This window comes from Psammomys obesus, unplaced genomic scaffold, assembly GCF_907164565.1.
Source record: "Psammomys obesus unplaced genomic scaffold, mPsaObe1.curated_primary_1811, whole genome shotgun sequence".
NCBI classification, from domain to species: Eukaryota; Metazoa; Chordata; class Mammalia; order Rodentia; family Muridae; genus Psammomys; species Psammomys obesus.
This window is the reverse complement of record NW_026594216.1, coordinates 1655205-1679153: the sequence shown is the minus strand read 5'-3', so window position 1 is coordinate 1679153 and position 23949 is coordinate 1655205. Positions and strand designations below refer to the sequence as shown.

The 23949-nt window shown below is 39.4% G+C and overlaps 1 long non-coding RNA gene across 2 annotated transcripts in view; it reads right to left on the bottom strand.

Annotated features, from left to right (window-relative positions):
- LOC129684919 (uncharacterized) overlaps positions 1–23949 on the bottom strand; it is a 55200-nt gene that overhangs the window by 22364 nt on the left and 8887 nt on the right. Inside the window, exons 2-3 of one of the 2 annotated variants that reach the window (XR_008721412.1) lie at positions 13910–14045; positions 13544–13655 (exon numbers count right to left, since the gene is read on the bottom strand). This is a non-coding gene — a long non-coding RNA (uncharacterized LOC129684919). The remainder of the gene's footprint in view (positions 1–13543; positions 13656–13909; positions 14046–23949) is intronic. The other variant, XR_008721413.1, reaches the window with a different exon arrangement.

Sequence of the window (23949 nt, the reverse complement as noted above, 5' to 3'; positions counted from 1 at the left end):
TAATTTTGCTTAAACATTCCTCTACGACTTGAAATTTGCATCGTTTCCAATTTTTCACTGTTCTGCATGGCATAAAATAGATGGATTATTCTTTTGTTTCCTTCATTTTTGGCTTATTTACTTCCCTGTAGATAAGTTCCCTAAAGTTAGGAAAGTCCAGAAGATAGAACATTCTTATGCTTTTTGTTTGTTTAGAAGGTTCAACAACCTCTGCTGGCATGAGGGTCATCATTTTTTTATTTTGCTTTCTACTGGCTTGATAGTTCTAAAATCACTACCTTTTGCTTTTTTTTTTTTTTTTTTGCATTTATTTATTTATTTATTTATTTATTTGCACATGGGGGTGGGGGTGCATGTGTGGATGGCAGAGGACAACTTTCAGGAGACCGTTCTTTCCTTCCACCATATGGGTCCCAGAGAAAGAATTCAGGTTGTCAGGCTGGTCGCAGGAGTCTTCACCTGCTGAACTGGATTTCTGTTGTCTCAGCAGTGTTTTGATATGACTTACTTTCAAGCTGTATGTTTTTTCATGTAACTATTGGCTTTCCCTTTTTTTTTTTTTCCAACTTGTACTGAGGACTTTATTACCTGTGCAGATGACATATGCTAAATGAGGAGAGCCAAGACGAAGGACAGAACTCCAATTAGTCTTGTCAGTTCATCTCTTGAACATTCTCTTGGGCACATTCTTCATTATATACACTATTCTGCATAGTTATTTGGAGGCTGATAAATTGTAATGGTGACAGCTTTGACATGGTTGCAGTGCAAGTTTCCTAAAGCTCAGTAGAATGTAGATATTTTTTTTAAATTAATTACAGTTTATTCATTTTGTCTCCCAGTTGTAGCCCCCTCCCTCTCCCTCCCAACCCTACCTTCCCTCCCTCTTCTTCTCCTATGCCCCTCCCCTGGCCCAATGATAGGGAAGGTCCCACTCCCCTTCCATCTGACCCTAGTCTATCAGGATTGGCTTCTTTGTCTTCCTCTGTGGACTGGTAAGGCTGCTCCCCCATCAGGTGGAGGTGATCTAAGAGTCAGCCCGTGAGTTCATGTCAGAGATGGTCCCTGTTCCTATTGTTGGGGAATCCTCTTGGACACTGAGGTGCCATGGGCTACTTCTGTGCAGGGGTTCTAAGTTATTTCCATGTATGGTCATTGTTTGGAGTATCAGTTTCAGAAAAGACCCCTGTGCCCAGACATCTTTGGTTCTATTGCTCTCCTTGTGGAGCTCTTGTTTCCTCCAGGTTTTTCTATCTCCCTCTTCTTTCCTAAGATTCCCTGCACTCTGCAAAAAGTTTGGCTATGAGTCTCAGCGTGTTTTGATTCTCTGCTAGGAAGAGTCTTTCAGAGGCCCTCTCTGATAGGCTCCTGTCCTGTTCCGTTTTCTCCCTCTTCTGATGTCCATCTCATTTACCTTTCTGAATGAAGATTGAGCATCTTACCAGGGACCCAGTCTGTAGGCTGTCGTTTTGTTCTGTTGACAGTGTCCTTTTCTTTACAGAAGCTTTTCAGTTTCATGGGGTCCCATTTATTGATTGCTGATCTTAAGAGACTGTGCTGTTGGTGTTCTGTTCAGGAAATTGTCTCCTGTGACAAAGAGTTCAAGGCTCTTCCCCACTTTTTCATTTAACAGGTTTAGTGTATCTGTTTTCATATTGAAGTCTTTGATCCACTTGGATTTTAGTTTTTGTGCAGGGTAATAAATATGAATCCATTTGCCTTTTTCTACATGTAGATATCCAGTTAGACCAGCACCATTTGTTGAAGATGCTATCTTTTTTTTTCATTGTATGGTTTTGGCGTCTTTGTCAAAAATCAGGTGTCCATAAGTGTGTGGGTTTCTGGGTCTTCTGTTTGATTCCATTGATCTACCATTCTGTTTCTATGCCAGTACCATGTAGTTTTTATTACTGTTGCTCTATAGTACAGCTTGAGATAAGGGATGGAGATACTTCCAGAAGATCTTTTATTGTAGAGTATTGTTTTACCATTTTTACTATGTTAATCCTGCCAAGCCATGAGCTTGGGAGATCTTTCCATCTTCTGATATCTTCTTCTATTTCTTCCTTCAGAGACTGAAAGTTTTTTCATACAAGTCTTTGACTTTAGTTAGAGTTACACCAAAGTACTTTATGTTCTTTATGGCTATTGTGAAAGGTGTTGTCTCCCTAATTTCTTTCTCAGCCCTTTTGTCTTTTGCATACAGGAGGGATACATGATTGTCTTTTGGGGGGGGGTAATTTTGTATCCAGCCACTTGGCCGAAGGTATTTATCAGCTATAGGAGTTCCCTCATAGAATTATTGGGGTCACTCATGTACACTATCATATCATCTGCAAATAGTGATATTTTTGACTTCTTCCTTTCCAATCTGAATCCCCTTAATCTTTTTTAATCGTCTTATTGCTCTAGCAAGAACTTCAAATACTATATTAAGAGGTTGGAGAGAGTGGGCAGCCTTGCCTTGTCCCTGATTTCAGTGGGATTAATTTAAGTTTTTCTCATTTAGTTCAATGTTGGTGGCCTTCCCTTTTACTTGAGAATAAACTATTTGCCTCTTTTGGCAACTTATGGAGTGGAAAACAGACACAGGGTGCTTATACATATCAGATCTTTTCTTTGTTAGAATAACTTTCTAGCAATTATATATTTAATGTAACTTGTATTTTTATAGCTTTTATTATTTCATCTGTAAACTCCATAATAATCTACATATACTGTGTTTTTTAAAATATATTTTACACATTCTTTGAAATTTTCATACACACACACACCACATTCATTTTTAATACTGTTCTCTCTTAAAACATTGTGAATCCTTTAATTATAAGATGTTCATGTTACATTTTTCCTGTTTTAAAATTTCCGGACTATTAAAATCTGTGCTTGCAAATGTTTTACTCTAACGCACCTTTTGAACTGTATTATTAAACATGACATGCTGCATTGCTCTAAGGCAGCCGCTCCCAACCTGAGCGTCACAACCTCTTCGGAGGATTATATATCAGATATCTTGCATATCAAATATTTACATATGAACAGCAAAATTACAGTTATGAAGAAGTGACAAAATAATTTTATGGTTGGGGGTCGCTACAACATCAGGAATTGCATTAAGGGTCGAAACATCGGGAAGTTGAGAACCACTGCTCTAAGGTCGGCACTTCCTTTCTGCTGCACTTTGTTCCTACAACAATTAGCAAGCTGTAAAATCTTTCGGAGGTGTCTGTTGCTTCTGCTTAGTTGTGAGTTTAGAAAGTAGGACAGCTGTGCTAGAAGCTGTTTTGGTCTATTTCATTTGCTTGCTAGTCAACAAATATATGTCAGACTCCTCAAGGTGATTGGCACTAAAGGTAAGCTGTTAAAAAAAAAAACATACGGCCTCATAAAAATAATATGCTGGCAGGAGAGAGGCAAGTTTAAAAATAGGTAATAGGTGGGTAAGTGAACAACAAGGAAGCAGACCTTTCCTGTGGAAGCTCAGGAAGACTCTGCTGAGGTGACATCTGCACAAGACCTGAAGGAGGGAAGGCAGTGAGGAACAAAAGAGAAGACTCCAGTAGAGAAAACAAGTGCCCAGGAGTGTGAATTTCCAAGACCAGGGAGATGGAGGTCACCATGAGTGAGCAAAGCATGAATGAAGAGAGACCATCCAATAGAAAAGGGAAATGTTTACCAGAGTACAGTGGAAGTCTTTGGATGATTTAGCACAAAAGAAAGATAGCATCTGACATAAGAGCTTACCAGGGTCACTCTGGCTATGGCGAAGCAAAAAGCCATAGGAGAGCAATGACAGGCAAAAGGATCTGTTAGAGGACCCTGACTGTGGTGTGGGCAAGAAGCTATAACAGGTTAGGCCAGAGCAGTGAAAGGTAGATTCTGGATCTATAGCTCTTAGGGTAGAAAGTCAAAGAAGAAAGATTCAGGAGGGCCCCATAAAACTTTGGCCATGTCCTTTATTGGAAAGGTAGTTGTATCAGCCAGCTTTTGTATCAGTATAAGAAAGTACCTCAGGCAGTTTAACTTTATAAAGAAGTTTATTTAGTTCACAGTTTGGAGGTTCAAAGGCATGGTCACCTCCATCAGCCCAGTTCTGGTGAGGGCCCTTTCAGCTGTACCATATCATGATGGATGGCAAGAGCAGGAACACGTGTGTGACCAAATGATCACACTGGCAAACAGGAAGCCACAGAGCCACTTCGAGAAAGACTCAGGCTTTCACATGAGTGCCTTCTTTGCAAATTTCCAAGTGATCACAGGGGAATGACCTTTACCCCTTCCCAAAGATGCAATGATGTGGGTCCTATCACTTCACAGTCCATCAACTCAACACTACTGCACTAATGACATGCAGAAGACCTTACTGTGGGGAGAGGCAAACCATAGCAGTTTCCCATCATAGGAGTTTTACTGGGATGGAGGGCAGGGCAGAATTTGGTGTTGGTTTTATTGAGCGTAAAAGGCTTAACTACCAATCAATCCCACATCAAAGGCTCATGGAACATTGCAGAAGAGGGGGGCAAAATGATTATAAGAGCCAGAGGATCTGGGAGTTTTCTGTGAGGTTGTGTCTCCTACTAATATTGGAAGCTACACCCATAAAAATCTCACCAACATGTCCGCCCAACTATGATCTGGATAAGGATGACACCAATGGATGTGCCTAGGTGAATGGGGAAAGGTCCATGAAATTTCAGTCCTGCCCAAAGAACTATAGGCAACTGAGGAAAGCTGGGAGTGGGAGAGGTAGTCTTCCCCAGGGAAGAACACACCAATTGGTTATCCAATAAGAAATGGTCAGCCCTGAAAACATACATACAATTAACATTATACAGATGGAACAGGTTACATTTAGGAATAGATGTGCATACACATATAAATATATGCAAGCAATTGGTGAGAAAATAAACAATGAATTTAAAGAACAGGGAGGGGTATATGGTATATATATTTGGGGGAAGGAGAAGGAAGGAGAAAATATTGTAATTATATTATAACTTCAAAAATAATTTTAAAGGGCTATCCTAAGTAGACATGTTAAGCTGATTTTCCTCACATTTTAGAAACTGAGTATTTTGGTAAGTGTGGGTTTGTTTGTCACTTTTAATGTATTTTTAAATTCTGTGGTAGAGTTTTATTTTTCCTATTCTTTATGATTGGCACTCATTACTCAGCCTCTATAATCATTGTGTAAACTGCTTTCCATTCAATCTAGTAACTTTGAAACACTTTCACAGTCACCAAGTCTTGTCTTTCCAATGACGATCTAGTGTAGCTCTCCATCTGTTCACATCATCCTTTACTTTTCCTGTTACAGTTTAATTATTTTCTTGGAGTAAATCTTGAGGCTCAAGAAAAATTCTCAAGTAACTTACTTCTGGCTCGTGGCTATGAATGGAATCTCTCCCTTTATGCTTTTATTAATAAGCAGCTATTTTTCACTGACAGAAACACAATGGTTCTGTGCGGGTTTCCTTTGGCTCGAGTCTTTGCTGTACTTGTTCATTATTTATAGCAGTCTAGAGGATGCTTTTCTTGGAACAGTTAGGCCTATCATCATGTCCAGTGGATTACTGCTTTTTACTCTTATATATTTTATGTCCTTCCCAAATAGTTATTACCAGCATTTCTAATACCACGCCAAGAAGTACAACCATGAGAAATCTGCTGGGCTTTCGAGGAGTGGACCTCCATGGCTCTCAGTAAGTGTGATCACGGGTCCATGGCTCTCAGTAAGTGTGACCATGGGGCCTCAGATAAAGTATGTGGTTCTTCCCTGAACTTGTGAAGCTCCAGGGAAGGGAGATGATTTTACTGACTGTAAAAATGACTAAAATAGTTGTTTGGTTAAAAAATGCTTACCTTTGTGATTTAATTTCCCCTCTTTTGAAAATGAATATTTGCTAGTTAATAAAATGCCAAGGAATTCAAATGTAGCCCTATTTTTTTCTCTTTTCAAATGTTTACCAGGTTTTTGCATGCCCTTAGTATTATATCCGTTGGCACCTAAAACTTGAGAATGATCATCATTTTTTTTTGCCCAATGTATGTTTTCACGATTCATGTTCATAACTGTAAAATCTCTTTCTCTCTTTCTCTCTCAAAAGAAAAGTCTGGTTTTAATTATTTTTATTGGTGATGGTAATTATGTATCTTTTCTAACTTAGTCTTGAAGTTTATTGTGTTCTCTGGGGAAATTTTATCTTATCTTCTTGGTGTTTAATATAAGTGATGCGCTGGTCCATCACTTTATTGCTCTTTATATCCCTCCTCGGTGTTATTCTTGATACTTTATTTTCTCTGCCTGGTCTCTGTCAGGGAGAAGAAACATCAGACTTGTGTTTATATTTCAATGTTTTGGAATTCTTTTTCCGAGTCTAGAATCTAGACACTAGATGGAATTTGACAAATATTTAAATTGCAGGCATATTTCTTGCCCAAGGCGTCATTTATATGAACTAATGAATCCAGGCATTGGACACCATATTCATCTGCAAACTTTGGGGATCAGGGAGGTTAAGTGTCTTGTCAATGTTTTACATCTTGTAAATGGGAGAACTGCCATTAAAACTTTACTTTTCTATTACCAGTTGTTTTACTTTGATTCATTAACCTTGCCTTTAAGCAATTCTTCTGCATGACTCTCTCCTCAGATGCATCTGAAATACCAACTATCTGCTGATGAAGAGATCTCTGAGCTCCACTTCAGACTTACTGAGTCAGAAATTCTAAGTGTGTTGATGTAATGCATACCTTTCAGCCTAGCACTCAGAAGGCAAGAAGTGTCACAAGTTCAAGGTCAGTCAGGGATGTGTTGGCTAATTTGATATCAGCTTGGCACAGGGTAGAGTCACCTGAGAGAAGGGAACCCCAAATGAGAAAATGTCTCCATAAGACTAAGCTATAGGCAAACCTATAATACATTTTCTGATCCAGTGTTTGATGGGGAAGGACCCAAGTTTGGTTTCCAACGGCCATGTTAAGTAGTTCACAGACTATAACTCAAGCCCCAGGAGACCTGAAGCTCTTTTCTGGCTTCTGCAGGTACCTGCATTCACAAGCACACACCCACCTATCCCACACCCACACACACATAAACATACAATTTTAAATGGAATGGAATATTTATTTAGTTCAAATAATCTACACTGAAAATTTAAAGCTAGTCTGGAATACACGATCTCCTGACTCAAAAGTATTAAGAAGAAGGAGGAAGAGGAGGAGGAGGAGGAGGAGGAGGGATGCAATACCAGGAACCCCTTGTTATCTTCTAGAACCTTGAACAGACTACCCAGCAAAAAAGTCTTGCCTAGACTTCTGACTGACATAAGGTGAAATACTGAATGTGTGGTATTTCACACTGCTAAATTTACTGTAATTTAATGCATAACAACAGAAAGTTAAAATACTTCCTGATACACCTTGAACCTAGAATGTTCCCCAAAGATGCATGTAGACTCTGCACCCATGTAGCAAAGACTTGGGACTCTTCATGCTGCTTCTGGAAGATAGTGAGACATTTTAAAAGGAAGGGCCTAGTGGGAGTTTTAAGGTCACTGGGGGAAGGTCCTTGAGGAGGACTGAAGGAGACTGATTGCTTCCTCTATTTCTTATTCTTCTGACACCCTGAGGTGAGCAGCCTGCACCACATCCTCCTACCATAAGGTTCCCATAAGGTTGCTTTGACCCCAAAACAAAAAACATGGATGGAAACGCCTAAAACTGAGGAGCAAAGTAAACTTCTTTTCCATTTGATTACCTCAGGTATTCTGTTACAGTAATGGAAAGTAACACACCTCCCTACTCAAAAGTCCAACACCCTACTTTGTTATAGTATTATTTCCAGACTTCAGGGGAGAGATTGTAGTAATCATTCATTTATCTGTTTTTACTTTTAAATGTCTCTTTCAAAGTAGTGAATACATCACCACATATTCATTATAACACTTTAAAAACCAACAGAACGAAGAATCAATGAGAGTGTGGAACAGTTGGAATTCTCATACTAGGGGTGGAAAATGTTGCAATCATTCTGGAAAACTGGCATGTCTTGCAAAATTAGCATCCACTTACCATACAATCTAGCAATTGCACTTCTAAATATTTAGTCCCCTCCCCCCCAAAAAGTAATTTAAAATGTATTTCCATTCAAACTTCTAAACAAATGTTCCACATATTTACATAGTCTACGTCTGTGAACAACCCAAATATTCCTCAACAGTTGGCTGGGCTGGTACATACATAGAATAGGACAGAGCTAACTACATGTAAAACACAAATAAGTCTTGAAATCACATATACATCCTGTTTTAATGGTGGTGGTGGTTTTGCAGGAACACAAAATTTTTAAAAGTCATTGTATAGTGTACTTTAAAGGGCTGTGGTTTAACTGTATGCAAATTACTCCTCAATGATGTTGAAAAGCAGGTAATCCAAATTCATAGCACACAGTTGTGCAGGTACAGAAGATAGAAGTCTGCTCAGCCTAGAGTCAGTCACTGTTACTAATTTCCTGCATATATTTCTAGAGACATTTTTGCTTATTATAAATTTTAGATGTTTACATATCAGTACATTTTTAAATCACTTTTAAAAACTGCATAATGGTCCACTTATGTGGACCTAATTTACTCCTAATGTGCCTAATTTACTGAGCCACTGTCTCATGTGTGCTAGAATATTTCATGTCTCTGATGTGTGCTAGAATATTTCCATCCTTTTTATAAACAATAAACACAGAACTGCTGGGCTAAAGAATGTGTGCGTGTTCTGAAGATATGTTCAATCACTCTCCATTGAAGCTATGTCACTGCAGATCCACCAGCGACGAGTGTCTGCTGACATGGTATGTTATAAAAGTGCTTCAAAAGCACACAGCACTCTAATATTGCTCTGCAGTTCTTCTTATGAGTGTCATTGAACATCTTTCTACAGTTTTGAGAGTCAGTCACATTCCTGTTTAGGGTTTTTTCATAAACCACTCATCTATTTTCAATTTTTTATAGTTGTTGGTCTTTCCATGTGGTTTTATAATAGTTCTTTATGATCTTGGCTCAGACTCTCTAGGAAACAAAGCTTAGATGCTAATGGTTTATTGAGTGAGTGCAATCCCAAGATAACAAAAGTGAAGGGAAAATAAAAGTAAAGCCAAGAAAGGAGGAAAATCACAAGTTGTCACCTCATCAAGTGGACCGCAGTGTCATGAGCCACAAATTGCTCAGTTAAGTGAATGTCAAAGGTGAGGGAATGTGGTGAAGGAGTTGAGAACAATAGACCCCACAATGTGCTGCCCTGGTGCGCTGGGTACTTAAGGCTGATGCCACTGGACAAACTGTCACTACAGCAAGTGCTAACCCTCCTTTTCATACTTTTACCAGGCTATAAAGAGTCCTTTGGTGTTCCCCAAACAAACAAAGAAACAAACAAACAAGCAGTGTTTATTACCAGACTGGGAATGTTGGAGCAAGAGAACTAATAAACCCAGTAAAGTGACTTTTTCTCTCCATTACCTTTGTACCTCCCCGGTACAGTTCCTCTTAGTGACCACCCTAGAGTTCATGGCCTCTAGCCCAGGTCCCTTATTTAGTCCTGCAATTTCTTTATAAATTTATTTTTCTTTGCATGAAAAGCCTAAGAGCTTTCTGCTTTGTCCATCTCTTTGGATCTTTAGTTCCTATGATAATCCCATTGATAAAACACTAGTGCATCCCTCCAGAGAATCTGTCTTGTATTCATTTGACTGTGTTAGACCCAGATGAGGATTCTACCTAAGATCTGAGATGGGCAGAGGATGATCAGTCCTTCCTACTATAGGAGTGGGGAGGAGAGGATTTCATTGCAGCCTCTTGTCAACATGTGTTTCACAGGACAATGGCTGTGTTGCCGTTATGAGCTGCACTTCCCTGATTTGGTAGAGAAGCTGGAGCTCACATTCAGTCATCATCAGTGCAGTTGTTGTCCTTGCTCAGGCTTCATCCCAGTGCAGTACAGAATGATGATAAACATACAGATGCAGTAAAGTATAATTAGTATGTAGAACACTCATTTGTTGTAGTCAACATTTTTCAACTCTTACTAAACCTACTGTTACCTACTGGGTCTGAGAAATGATTTCTAGAAGGGAGTCATACAATTGGAGAGCTAGACTTGATGTTGAGCTATTGTCCATTTCACAGAGGGCAATAACGGTCACGTAATCCACAGTTTGAATGCGATTAGTGATACACCCATCTCTTTAGTTTTACCAAGACATTGTTAATTACGGAGACATCATCCTATCTTGATGTATTACGGTTTAAATTATAGCTTCTCTCCCTGGAAAATGTTGTAAAATACAATGTAGCTTTAGATGTGCTATTTTTACTTGGCATGGTATGTGGGACATTCTCAGAGGTATTTAAAGAGGGAAAAAAAAATGTCCAGCAAGACAGGAATGAATAGAAAAAGCATGTTTAAAATAAACTGGACTTCCAAGACAACCTTTGCCCTATAGAATTAACCACTTCCTTAACGGTGGTCCATCCTCTCAACCATCTTAACCACCAAAGTAGCTCTTACATTCTTCCGCAATAATCCCCATACAATTTTAATGGCATCTGGCTAATTATGGTCCTTCTTTCCTGTTTGGAATGTAGATTCCATGAGGGCACAAACTGGAAGAGACTATCTCAGTTTAGGCCTATGGCTTTGAATAAAACCCAAAATAAAAAAAAAAAGTTGTTTAAACTTAAAACACATTTCTATATGGCTGATATAAAGAGCAACATAATGAATCAACTCCAACTGCCTCCTTTGAAAGCCTTACCTGATACTGCCATAGCTCCCTTCACCCCACCATTCTGAACTCTGGGGTCCTCTTGTCCGATTCCCCCACTTCCCTATGTATGTGTCCATCTTGTCTACAAGAGAGGGAGCTCTTTGAAGATACAGGCTGTTTTAATCATTTTAAGATCCCTGGCACCTAATACAAACTCAGCAAACATTTGTTGAGTGCTAGGCAGTGGTGGTATAGGTCTTTAACACAGCATTCAGAAGACAGAGGCAGGTGGATCTCTGAGTTCGAGGCTAGCCTGGTCTGCAGAGCAAGTTCCAGGATGGCCAGTGCTTCACAGGGAAAGCCTATCTCATTAGAAAAAAGAAAAAAAAAAAAAAAGACTGTGGGACTGGAGAGATGGCTCAGTGGTTAAGAGCACTGTCTGCTCTTTCAAAGGACTCAGATTAAATTCTCATCACCCACATGGTAGCTCACAACAGTCTGTAACCCCAGTTCCAAGGGATTTGACACACTCACACCAATGCACATAAAATAAAATTAATAAATTATTAAAAAAAACATTTGTTGAGCAAGTGAACAAACGAATGAATGAATGAAGTGCATTTATTGTGGCAGACTAAGTGAAAGAGCCTGAACATCATAGGAAGCAACTAGTGTGTTTTATCATCATGTTCAGAAAAGAGAGATATATCTTTGGGGAGAAAATGTAGGTAAATAGAAAGAGTGTGCTCTTTGGAAATCAATTACTTGAGTTGTGATTCTAAATCTGCCCTTGCTTTGGGTAAGTCCCTTCTCTTTTTCGAGCATCAGTTTCTTGGACTATAAGCAGAAACACATAGGTGGGTGATAGCAATTGGAAGGTCCCACTACAGGACATGGGATGAGGTTACAGCTGTGCTCTATACTATGATTATTCACAGTTACTACTATTAAGAGGTAGTGAGTGGATCTGGAGAGGTGGCTCAGCAGATAAGAGCACTGTCTTCCACAGGACCCGGTTCAGTTCCCAGCACTCATGTGGCCGTTTACAATAGTCTGTAACTCTAGTTGCAGGGGATCTGACTCCCTTATAAATGCAGGCAAAAAAAACCAAAAAGCAAAAAACAATGTACAGAAAATTAAGAAATAAACACAGTATTAAAAAGTAATAATCATTTAGTTGGGGCTGGAGAGATGGCTCAGAGGTTAAGAGCACTGGCTGTTCTTCCAAACATCCTGAGTTCAATTCCCAGAAACCACATGGTGGCACACAACCATCCATAATGATACTCGGTGCTCTCTTCTGACATGCAGACATACATGCAGGCAGAACACTGCATACATAATAAATAAATCTTTTTTTTTTTAGTAGCACACATTTTAAATTTTTTTATTTTTAATTTCTTTTCACAATTTTCTCATTATATATCCCCATTAAATTCCCCTCCCTCAACCTCTCCCAGTCCTCTCTCTTCTCCTCTATCCCCTTCCCCTAGTCCACTGAAAGGGAGAGTTCACCACCATTACCATCTGCCCACAGCTTATCAAGCCTCTTCAGGACTGCCTAGATCCTCTTCCTCCATGGCCTGGCAAGGCTGCATCACCAGGAACAAGTGATCAAAGAGCAGGCAGCCAAGTTCATGATAGAGGCAGCCCCTGCTCCCCTCACTCGAAGAGCCACATGGAGACTGAGCTGCCAATAGGCCGTATCTGAGCAAAGGGTCTAGGTCCTATCCATGCATGGTCCTATCCATGCATGGTCCTCGGTTGGTGCATCAATCGCTACAGAATCTCCTGGGCTCAGATCTTTTAGCTTTGTTGATCTCCTTGTGGGGCTCCTGTCCCCTCCATGTCCCTCTTTCCCCACACCCCTCCTTTTCTGTAAGACTCCTTGTGCTCTGCCCAAAGTTTGGCTGTGAATCTCAGCATCTGCTTCGATCCCCTGTAGGGTGGAGCCTTTCAGAGGACTGTCTATAGTAGGCTCCCATCCTGAGCAACAGTAATTAAAAACTGCATAGTACTACCATAGAAACAGACCGGTAGATCAATGGAATCAAATAAAAGACCCAGAAATAAACCCACACACCTACAGACACCTGATTTTTGACAAAGATGCCAAAACCATACCATGTTGAAGATAGCATCTTCAACAAAAGGTATTGGTCTAACTGAAAGTCCACATGTAGAAAAATGCAAATACCCCATATCTACCACCCTGCACAAAATTAAAGTCCAAGTGGATCAAAGATCTCAACATAAAACCAGACACACTAAATCTGTTGGAAAAAAAAAAGTGGGAAAGAGCCTCAAACTCATTGGCACAGGAGGCAATTTCCTGAACAGAACAGCTCAGGCTCTAAGGTCTACAATTAATAAATGGGACCTCGTAAAACTGAAAAGCTTCTGTAAAGCAAAGGACACTGTTAACAGAACAAAATGACAGCCTACAGGCTGGGAAAAGATCTTCACCAACCCTACATTCGCTAGAGGGTAATATATAAAGAACTCAAGAAATTAAGACACCAACAAACCAAATAATCCAATTAAAAGATAAATAAATCTTAAAAAAAATTAAAGGTAGTGAGCAAGGCTGAAGCACTATTATATTTGTAGTTGAATGGCTCTCAAGGAGATAATTTGGACAGAAAATGAAGTGGTATGGAAACATTCCCGAAACCAAGGAAGCAACAGTCATTCAGTGTGGAGCACTAACTCTGACAGGCACTCCACACACATCTTTCATTACACATGTATGGCAAACCTTAACATCAGTACTACCACTCCACTTACCAAAACAAGTGTCTCTGAGTTCCAAGGTCACAGAGCTGGCAAGTGGTGGAGTCAATTTCAAAGTCCAATCCATCTGATTTCAGTGCATGCTCCAGGCTTAATACATCTTTCTCTGAGCAAATAAGAAGTCGAGCATATTGTGGGAATTAAATTGGATTAAAGCCTTTTTAACAACCTAGATTGTGTAAGTTAAGATAAGCTAAGATGCTGATAAATTACACAACTGTGTAAGCCTGTTTGTCATCTCCTATGCTTATCGCCTCTACTGTGTAAACATGCCTTAGCATTTTCAACAAGAGAGCTTGTTCTGAGCCAGATACCCTTCCCTGCATGCAAACTCCGTACTTAGAGAAAAAATGTCTTTACCTGAACCCACCTCATTCTGCGGCAGTGGTGGAACACTACCCTCTCACCGTCATAGTGCTATTAATCAGAATCGCCATGACTACTTGAGAGAGACCCTCGATGGAATCAAACAGGTGAAGCCTGTTGACATTTCCTCCTAGAAGAAGAGATTGAGGGTCACAAGAAGGTCACCTGAGGTTCCAGCCATTTCCTCCTATACTACCCCTTTCTACAGTTTAAATCAGGACTGACTTTTGATATTGTATATGTGTTTTCTAAAATGCATGGTTACATGCATATGCCATTGTATCATACAGAACACATTCCTTGCCCTGAAAACTTTTGTATTTTGCCAAAATTACAAAATCTCTTAAGCCCTTTATTTCATCAGGGATTTGCAGTTTTCCTCATTTAGATCTTACATATATTTTATTAGATTTGTTCCAAAGTATTTTGTTCTGACAGAAGTGAGAGAAAATGGAATTGTTCTGCATTTCAAATTCACGAATATAACAAATCTTTTCATAACTGACCAGATTGATATAATCCAAATGTTCTTCAGAAAATAAGTGGATAAAAAAATTGGTTCATCCATGTATTGGAGAAGAATAACACATTGACACATGACGTAACTTTGGTATATACTAAAGTCATTAGGCTAAGTAATGTAGAAACTGTAGAAAGAAAGAAGTTGTATGTACTTCTGCCCCAGATTCACAAGCTTTCAGACAGTGTTTAGGGGACATAGAGGATGAAACATTCATAGAAGGAGAGAAGCCCATCTATACATTCATGGGGAATGCACCATCCATCCTGGGATAAGAGCCTTTGCTGACGGGCTGTTTTGTGGTCACCCACATGCCTGTAACTAACCCAGCATCTATGCTTTTTTTAAATAACCCAATAAGCTCCTGGTTTGCCAAGCTAGACTAGAGTAGAACCGTTCCTTTGCTCTGTCATTGGTGTCCTATCCACAGTGAGTAGACACGTGTTCATATCTGCTCAGGAAAAAGTCCAAAAGTAGACAGTGCCCTTGTCTTTGGGAAAGCTGTCTTTTAGGGGACTTTGTTAGGCTTATGTAACACACAAATAGAGAATTCTGCTGTTTGCCTTTTCCCAGCCCCTATCAGATATTTACTTTCTCATACCATACATTCTCAAAACACATAAGCATCGATGCCCCCCAGGCCCCACTGGCCAGACCTTCATCCTGCTTCAACCCCTTTCATCCTTTCTCCTAGGACACAGGCTTTCTTAGTCAGAGATTTTTTTTCCTACTACAGCAAAATTTAGAAGCATATTCTGAATTCCTGTGCAATGTTTGCTGATGCTGCAGCTGTCCTCTACTCCAGCCAGACGATCTTTAAAAGGCTCTGATCACCACCGGTGTACCCCGGATTGAGAGGTCACTTGACACAGCCGGTCTAGCGCCGTCACTTACAGCAGTGGTGTTCAGGAAGAGGGTGGTAGAACAGGAAGGACTTCTTTGAAAATTGTCCGTTTGTATACATGACTCCCCTACAGAGAGTCTGGCCAGAAATAAACATAACTTTCCCTGTGTTTCTCCTTCACAGGAGGAGCATATGGTTGGATACAACTGGCTTCTCTGAAAACCTTTCCAAAGAACACAATCTAGTTACTCAGCAAATATTTACTAAGCAACATGGAAGGAGAAAGAGCATTCCAGCAAGAGGCCGGTGAGAGGGAAGAGACTGAATACACTACAGAGGAATAAAACAACAAGGGCATGCCCGGGGTACAGTGGGTAGTAACATTCAAGAGAAAGGGGAACAATTGGGTATAGCTTTGGATGCCTGGGAAAGGGCTCCAAGTTTACTTCAGTAGGTAAGAGAGACTCAAGAAAGACTCTGAACAAGTGATAGACATGATCAAAATGATCAGTAGAAGTAAGTGGGAACAACGTAAAGAATAATCCTAAAAATCAGCCATCAAAAGCTAAGTACCCAGCAGACTACCTAAGTCTTGACATAGATTGCCTTGCTGAATAAAACTGATAGTGTCCTTAAGGCACTGTGCTGGCCCAGATGTTTTTCAGTCCTCATTGCCATCTTCTAATTTGAGTGGTTATTTCCTCAGTTTGGTAGATAGTGCCTGCATTTAAAGGGTAAAAACACAGATATTGACATTACAATTCATAACAGCAGGAACACTACAGTTCTCAAGTAGCAATGAGGAGGTAGGGGATTTAGCTCGGTGGTAGAGCACTTGCCTAGCAAGCACAAGACTCTGGGTTCAGTCCTCAGCTCTGGAAAAGAAAAAACAAAAACAAAAACAGCCAAGAAGTAGCAATGAAAAATAATCTTGTGGGGTCACCACAATGTGAGGCACTGTATTAATGGGTCTCAGCGTCAGGAAAGTTGAGAACCACTGCTCTAGAGTAAAAAAACCAAACCCTGACACTTGTAGGGAAGAACAGCCATTGTAAAAAACCAAGGCCAGAGCACTGTGTTTAAGGATTGCACCCTAGGGAACTATTTCCTCAGAGTCACGCCTGATGAAGCTTTGCCAGTGTCTAATAACATGGGGAAGGGAAATACTGAGCTACAGCCACAGGTGGTTTCCTGGTAAGGATGTGTGGGTGGAGACTGAGAAGCACTGTGAGATAGTATCTCAGACATCAGGCTGAATTATCTGGTATATGACTGAGTATTCGCTCCCACTGTAGGCATGTCTGCATGTATGAATGGTCTCTTTCCCAGAGTTCCTTTCACTAGTACATCCCATCTGAGAGAAAAAGAAAAGTGAATGGTAATGAATAAATTACCATCAACAGTAACAAAACTATACCTATTTAAACTTCAGAAAAAAAATTTTAAATGTCAGAAGATAAAAAGCCTTACCTATTCAGGAGGAAAGGCATGAAACCATGCAAATGAGAAAAGAGTGGAGTGAAATGCTTAGCATGTTGAGAGGGGAAGTCTAGAATTCTGAGAAAGGAGCCTTCAAAAGTGAACGAAGTGGACACTGGGGCAGATACCTGCAGCCAGCTACACCTGGCTGAGGCAGGTAAAGGATAACTTGAACCCAGAAGTTCAAGACAAGCCTGGGCAACAGTCAAGATTCCATTTAAAAAAAGAAGAGCAAGTAAGAAATAAGACTTATTTATCAGACAAACAAAAACTGAGGCAATCTGTTGCCTGCCTTGAATGAAATGTTAAAAGACCTTCAGAGACAAGGCAAGGGGCACAGATCACAGACAGACCTACCTAAAGAAAGGAAGAACATCATAGATGGATGTTCTCTGTGTGTAATTAGAGTAATTAAGGTGAAGGTAACTGAAACTTCAATTTTTAAAGTCTTAGCTGATTAACAGAGAACAATTTGCTCAAGATAATAGCAATAATGTATTAAGCATGCTTGATTGTATAAACGTATGAATCAAAGGATAGGAGGAAGAAATTAGGGATATTTTGTTGTTATAAAATATTACAATATGAAAAAAATTTAAAAAGTAATGAAATATAAATATTTAAAATGAAGAAAAATAAAACATAGAAGAGGTATAGTAAATATGAATTTGGATTAGCTGTAAATATGTATTGTAAACTCTTGGGCAACCACTGAAAATATGTATTTTAGGGAAAAGTAAAAAAATATATTAAATAATTTTTACAAGGGAAAAAAGAGGAATTTGCAGGGGACAAGGTCTAGGGATACAGTTCAGCTGGTAGTGTGCACAAAGCCCTGGGTTCAACTCCTAGTACCACATCAACCAAGTATAGTAGCACATACCTGTAATTCTACCCCTTGGGAGGTTGATGCAGGAGGACCAGAAGTTCACAGACTTCAAATGAGGTCATGAAGGTAGAACATCCTCAATGAGATGGCTCAGCAGATAAGAGCATTATCTATTCTTTTTTTTTTCTTTTCTTTTCTTTTCTTTTCTTTTCTTTTTTTTAGGTTTACTTATTATGTATGCAGTGTTCTGCCTGCAGGCCAGAAGAGGGCACCACATCTCAGTACAGATGGTTGTGAGCCACCATGTGATTGCTGGGAATTGAACTCAGGACCTTTGGAAGAGCAGCCAGTGCTCTTAACCTCTGAGCCATGTCTCCAGCCCCCCAATGTCTATTCTTCCAGATGATCCAGGTTTAATTTCCAGCACCCATATGGCAATTCAACACCTGTCTGTAACTCCAGTTCCAGGGCTTCTGACAACCTCACACAGACATGCATGTAGGCAAAACACCCAATGAACATAGATAAATATAAACTATATATTTAAGAAAAAAAAAAAATATATATATATATTTAAGAAAAAAAAGAGAGAGACCCCAAAGCTTTCGCCACCATGTGAAGCTATGGGAAGGAAGAAACCAAGTGCAAGCCAGGAAAAGAATCCTCAGGAGAGCCCACCTGACCTTGGAGTTCCTCGTATCCAAAACTGAAAAATCCCTGTACATTGTTTAAGTCACTTAGTTGATGGTATTTTGTCATTTTAGCCTAACATGACCATGATAATTATCTAAGTTTCTACCCTGGAAAACTAGAAAATGCCAAGTTAAATCTAGAGTAAGTAGACTAAAAGATACAATAAAAATAAAAATAAGAGGCTAAGTCCATGAAACCCAAAACAGAAAATAAACATGGAGAAATCAGTGAAATGAAGAGCTCACACACTCCTAGTCTGGTTAACAAAAAAATAAAGAAAGAAAGGAAAAGGAAGGAAAAAGAGGGAGAAGAAAAAAGGAAAGAGAAATGCAAAAGAGAGAAAACAGAGAAGGTACAACTTCTTAATGAAGAAATGAAAGAAGTGACATTACTAGAGTCCTATGGAAAATATTATGAAGGGATATATGAACAACTCTGTATCCACAGATGTTTTGTTCAAGTGCTGGAATCAAAGGTGTGTGCCACCATGCCTGGCTACGCCCACAGATTAATAATCTAGACATAATGGACTAATTACTGGAAAAACGCAATCTTTCATAACTCATACAGAAAGAACAAGACAAACTGAATAAGTCTTTCTATGAAAGAAATTAAATCAATAATTAATAGCATTGCAAAACATAAAACCTCAGGCCCAGACAGTGAATACTATCAAACATTCAAGGTATAAAATTTATCAAATTTCTACAACTTCTTTTAAAAGACAAAAGCAAAGAGAACAATTCTTGCCTTACCCCAGAAAACTGGCATATTCTAATGCCCAAACCAGACAGACATCACAAGAAAAGAAAGCCACAGACAAATACATCTCCTGAACACAGATATAAAAATCCTCAATAAAATATAGATAAACTGTATCCTATAGTGTATTAAAAGAAGGATGCGTCACAATGATGTAGGACACAGAAATATACGAGACTGGTTCAACATACAATGTTAACCTACTGATTCACGAAACAACTGATGTGATCCATTACATAAATAGGCTAAGTAATAAAAAATATATCACCATTTGCAAACAAAATTCAACACTTACTTCTTATGGTTGGCAAAATCCAATCATATAATAGCAATAAAGGAGAACTTTCTCAGCTTGATGGAGAATGAGTGTTCGTAACTCTACAAGCTTTCTGCCAAACCAGGAACAAACTAGTATGTCCCCTCTCATTGCTTTTCAGCATCATACTAGAAGTGCTAGCTCATAAAAAAAGACAAGAAAAAAATTAAAAGGTATTCATATTACAAAGGAGAGAGTAAAAACTCTTTGCTCACAGATGGCACAGTTGTGTTCAAAAATATGAAAGGATCAAACACAGAAACAGAACCTTGGGAAGTAGTAAATGGCTGTCTTAAAGCTGCCAGACACATAGCTATGTAAAAGCCAGTGGCTCTCCTAGACACATGCAATGAAAAGTGAATTTGAAATGCAGAACAATTCCATTTTCTCTCACTTCTGTCAGAACAAAATACTTTGGAACAAATCTAATAAAATATATATAAGATCTAAATGAGGAAAACTACAAATCCCTGATGAAATAAAGGGCTTAAGAGATTTTGTAATTTTGGCAAAATACAAAAGTTTTCAGGGCAAGGAATGTGTTCTGTATGATACAATGGCATATGCATGTAACCATGCATTTTAGAAAACACATATACAATATCAAAAGTCAGTCCTGATTTAAACTGTAGGCAAGAGAGCACCTAAGGACCCACACCAAGTGACCTATTTGTCTAGTTAGGACTTACTTCCTAACATTTCCAGAACCTCCTAACATGGGTTGAACAGCTGGAGCTAAGCCCCAACACATGGAACTTGTGGGGAGCATTTTATACTCAAAACAAAACACTCATCAACTGGAACAAATGTACCACTTTGGTGGGTCATAGTTGAGGAGAATGCATATGTAAGCGCAGGAGTCTTATAGAAAATCTCCTTGTCTTCTCCAGTTGTTTCTGCCTGCACCAGTCAGGTGGAAGTCAGTTCTCCCCTTCCACAGTGAGGGTTCAGAGGATTAAACTCAGGTTGTCTTACCTGCTGAGCCAGCTCACCTGCTCCTGTGCCATTTTTCTGTGACCCCAAAGCTTCTCTGAAAACTAATCTGTTTTTAACTTTAGCACTAAGTTGAATTGATGCACATGAGTATGAGATCTGTGTAACCATCATCATAGTCATTAGATAGAACACTGGTTTTCCCTGTCTCTAACACTTGCCTCAAACTGATATGCTCTGTATCACTGGAATCAGAAAATATGTAACTTTTAAAACCAGCTTCTTGCACTTAGCTTAATAACTTTAGTATATACCAAAGTTACGTCATGTGTCAATGTGTTATTCCTCTTCAATGCATGGATGAACCAATTTTTTTTATCCACTTATTTTCTGAAGAACATTTGGATTATATCAATCTGGTCAGTTATGAAAAGATTTGTTATATTCGTGAACAGGTTTTTGTATGAATATAAAATTTCATTTACCTGGGATATTTACCTGTAAATGCAACTGCTAGGTCATATTGCAATCTATGTTTTATTGCATAAAAAGTTATCCAACTTTCCAGTAGCTGAGCCATTTTTGCATTCCCACCAGCAGGGTATGAGGGCTTCAGTATATGAGTGCATGGTTGTCATTTCATTTTAGTCATTCTAATATTTGTGTCATTATCTCATCAAGGTTTTAATTTGTATTTTCCTAATGACTAATGAATGATGTTGAACATCTTTGTTTTTCATATACTTTTTAGTAAACTGTCTGCTTATTTCTGAGTCAGTTTTGATCGAATTGTTTGTTTTCTTACTGTCTAACATTGATAATTCTTTACATATTCTTCTTAAGATGTATCTAATTGTGTGTGTGTGTATGTGTGTTTGTACATTTCTTTGTACCACATGTTAGTAGGGGCATGTGGAGGCCAGAGGAGGGTTTAAAATCCCGAGAATTGAAGTTACAGGTGATTGTAAGCTGCTATTTAGGTGCTTTGCAAAAGCACGCATCCTTTGCTAAAGCAGTGGTCTTATCTTTGGCCTGGTTGGTAGATTTGGTTGTGGGGGTGAAATCAACACAGACAGAAAACAGCTTTTCTCAATCTTCTGTGCATCTGTATATCTTTTAGGTTGGGTGTGTTTTTTAAAGGATTTTGCTTAAAACCACTGTAGGTGGCAGCACGCTTATAACCCTGGCACTCAGGGAGGCAGAGGCAGGTGTATCTCTGTGAGTTTGAGGCCAGCCTGGTCTATGAAGTGAGTCCAGGACAGCCAAGGCTACACAGAGAAACCCTGTCTGGGGGCGGGGGGAGGGATGAAAAAAAAAAAAAAGAATAGTCCACAGGCTCATATATTTGAATGTTTAATCATCAGGGAGTGGCACTATTTGAGAAGGACTAGGAGGTGTGGCCTGTTGAAGTAGGTGTGGCCTTGTTGGAGAAAGGGTGTTACTGGGGGTGGGCTTCCAGGTTTCAAAGGCCCAAGCCAGGGCCAGTTCTTTCTCTTCCTGAGGCCTGCAGATCAGGCTGTAGCTCTCAGCTACTGCTCCAGTGCCATGTATGTGGCCCTGCTTCCACCCTGATGAAAATGGACTAAGTCTCTGAAACTATAAGCAAGCCCTCAGTGAAATGCTAGATTTTATAAGAGTGCCTGTGGTCATAACTTCACAGCAACAGAATAATGATGAAGACAACAAAGTTAAATTTAGTTATCAATTTTGAGAGCAATCTATTGAGTCTTCAAATCTCTTACATGATCTGTGATTTTTTTTTTTCTTTCAATGTTTTGTTGTTTTCAACTTCTAGTCCCTGGATTTTTTCTAGGAGCTCTATAGGGAAATGTTACATTATTTGCTATTTTAAATAGCTGTTGCTATTTTCTTGACTTTCACTTTCCAACTTTTATTGCCAGTATATAAAAATACCATTGATGACAGGGTTCTACAAATATCTCAGAGAAGATTTTTCCAGATCTGGGTTGGTCCCATTTGCTGGTCTGTGACCTGGACATGGCTTTATGATTGCTTCTAAATCTAAAACACAAGATGGAGTCAAATATTCTCAATGGAAACAGATTTTTGTTCTCTCAGTCTTTTTGCTGATTGCAAAAACATGTAAAAACATGTTTCAATGTTTGATGCAACAGATGTTTACGTTTTCCTACAGCTTCACTATCAACTTGATCTGTTTTTCTTCTGTTTTGTTGCCACACCCACACTAAAATCTACAAAGCGGCCAGCCAAAACTACCAGAGTTCATAACTGTGAAGAATTCCAGGGACCTCCGGGCATGCCCGTTTCCTTTTTCTCCAGAAAAATACAAAACGCAGCCTGGCATATGGCATATGCTAATAATCCCAATACCTGAAAGGCTGAGGCAGGAGGATTGCCATGAGCTTAAGGCAAGCCTAGACTATAGAAAGAGAGCCATAGCAAAACCTACCTCCTCACAAAAACAAACCAAAACAACAACAAAAACCTACTTCCACAACAACAACACAAACTGAGTAACAAGGAATGGCCTGTGAATGGTCCTTCAGGTTAAGGCTGGTCTGAGTTGTCAGCTGAGACAGAAGAAAGCAGAAAGAGGGGAAACCTCCACAAGAAAGCCTTGGCCAGAAAGTTAGTGGTTCACCTGTCCCACTGTAGAGTACTACTGTCTAGTCAATAGGATGAGAGATAAGTAAATAAGTTAAAGTTCTACAGAGCATTTTACTTACCAAAAAGAGCTAATGCACACTTATTGCAGAAAAATTTAGACTATGGATAAAAGCAAAAAATGAGAAAAATGTGTGACCTGTAATCTCATCCGAGGAAACACCCATTTTGATTCTTACCTTTAGCTGCTCTTGCTTTTCCTTTATATAAACAACTAATTTTATGTTTACTCAGAAAGTAGGCTACACTGGGATGCTGTTTTAAAAGTTAAAATTTTCCAAGTAAAATTATCCCACATGTCATTAATTACTGTCACCTTTTGTATGGCTGTCCCCAAATTTTTTGTCACTTGAATATTTTTCTTTTGAAAGTGTAACAGAGATGATTAATTACACACTGCAGTAGAAAAACCTGATTGAGAAATCAACCATATCTAGTTTTCTTGGCTAGGGAACTCTTCAGAAAGGAATGTGAAGTATTTTCCCCACATCCTCCCAAGAGAATGGCCAGGACTTCAAGTCTGGTAGGTCAAAGAGGTTGAGAGGTAGCTTTTTAGTTGGGAAGTTGGTTTCCCTCGGGCAGTGGCTTTCAGCACCTGGGGAGAGGGTTAGAGATCATGAGTGACCACAGACAGCAGACACTGAGATCCAGATGGATCCCCTTCTCCTCCCTGAGGCTAGTAAAACCTGGTATGCAGATGGCTGTGAGGACCTGGAAGAAAGATTTTTAAGTGGTTTGCCACTGGGGAAGGGCATGCATAATAAGTGGACAGCTCAGCAGTCTACCTGGTGAGGCGGCGCCCACAGAAAGGAAAGCCCAGCATCCCACAGGGAGCTATGGAGCTTCCTGCCCCAGCGTCTCTGAATTAGGGCCAACTCTCCAGTTCTACCTTAATTTGCCTGCCTAGGGATTTCTGCTTTAGTTTACATTTAGAAAAACCACATGAGTCATGGGGAAGATCCCTTAATAATTATATTAGACCTCTAGTTAACTAATTGTGAATCGTGTTTGA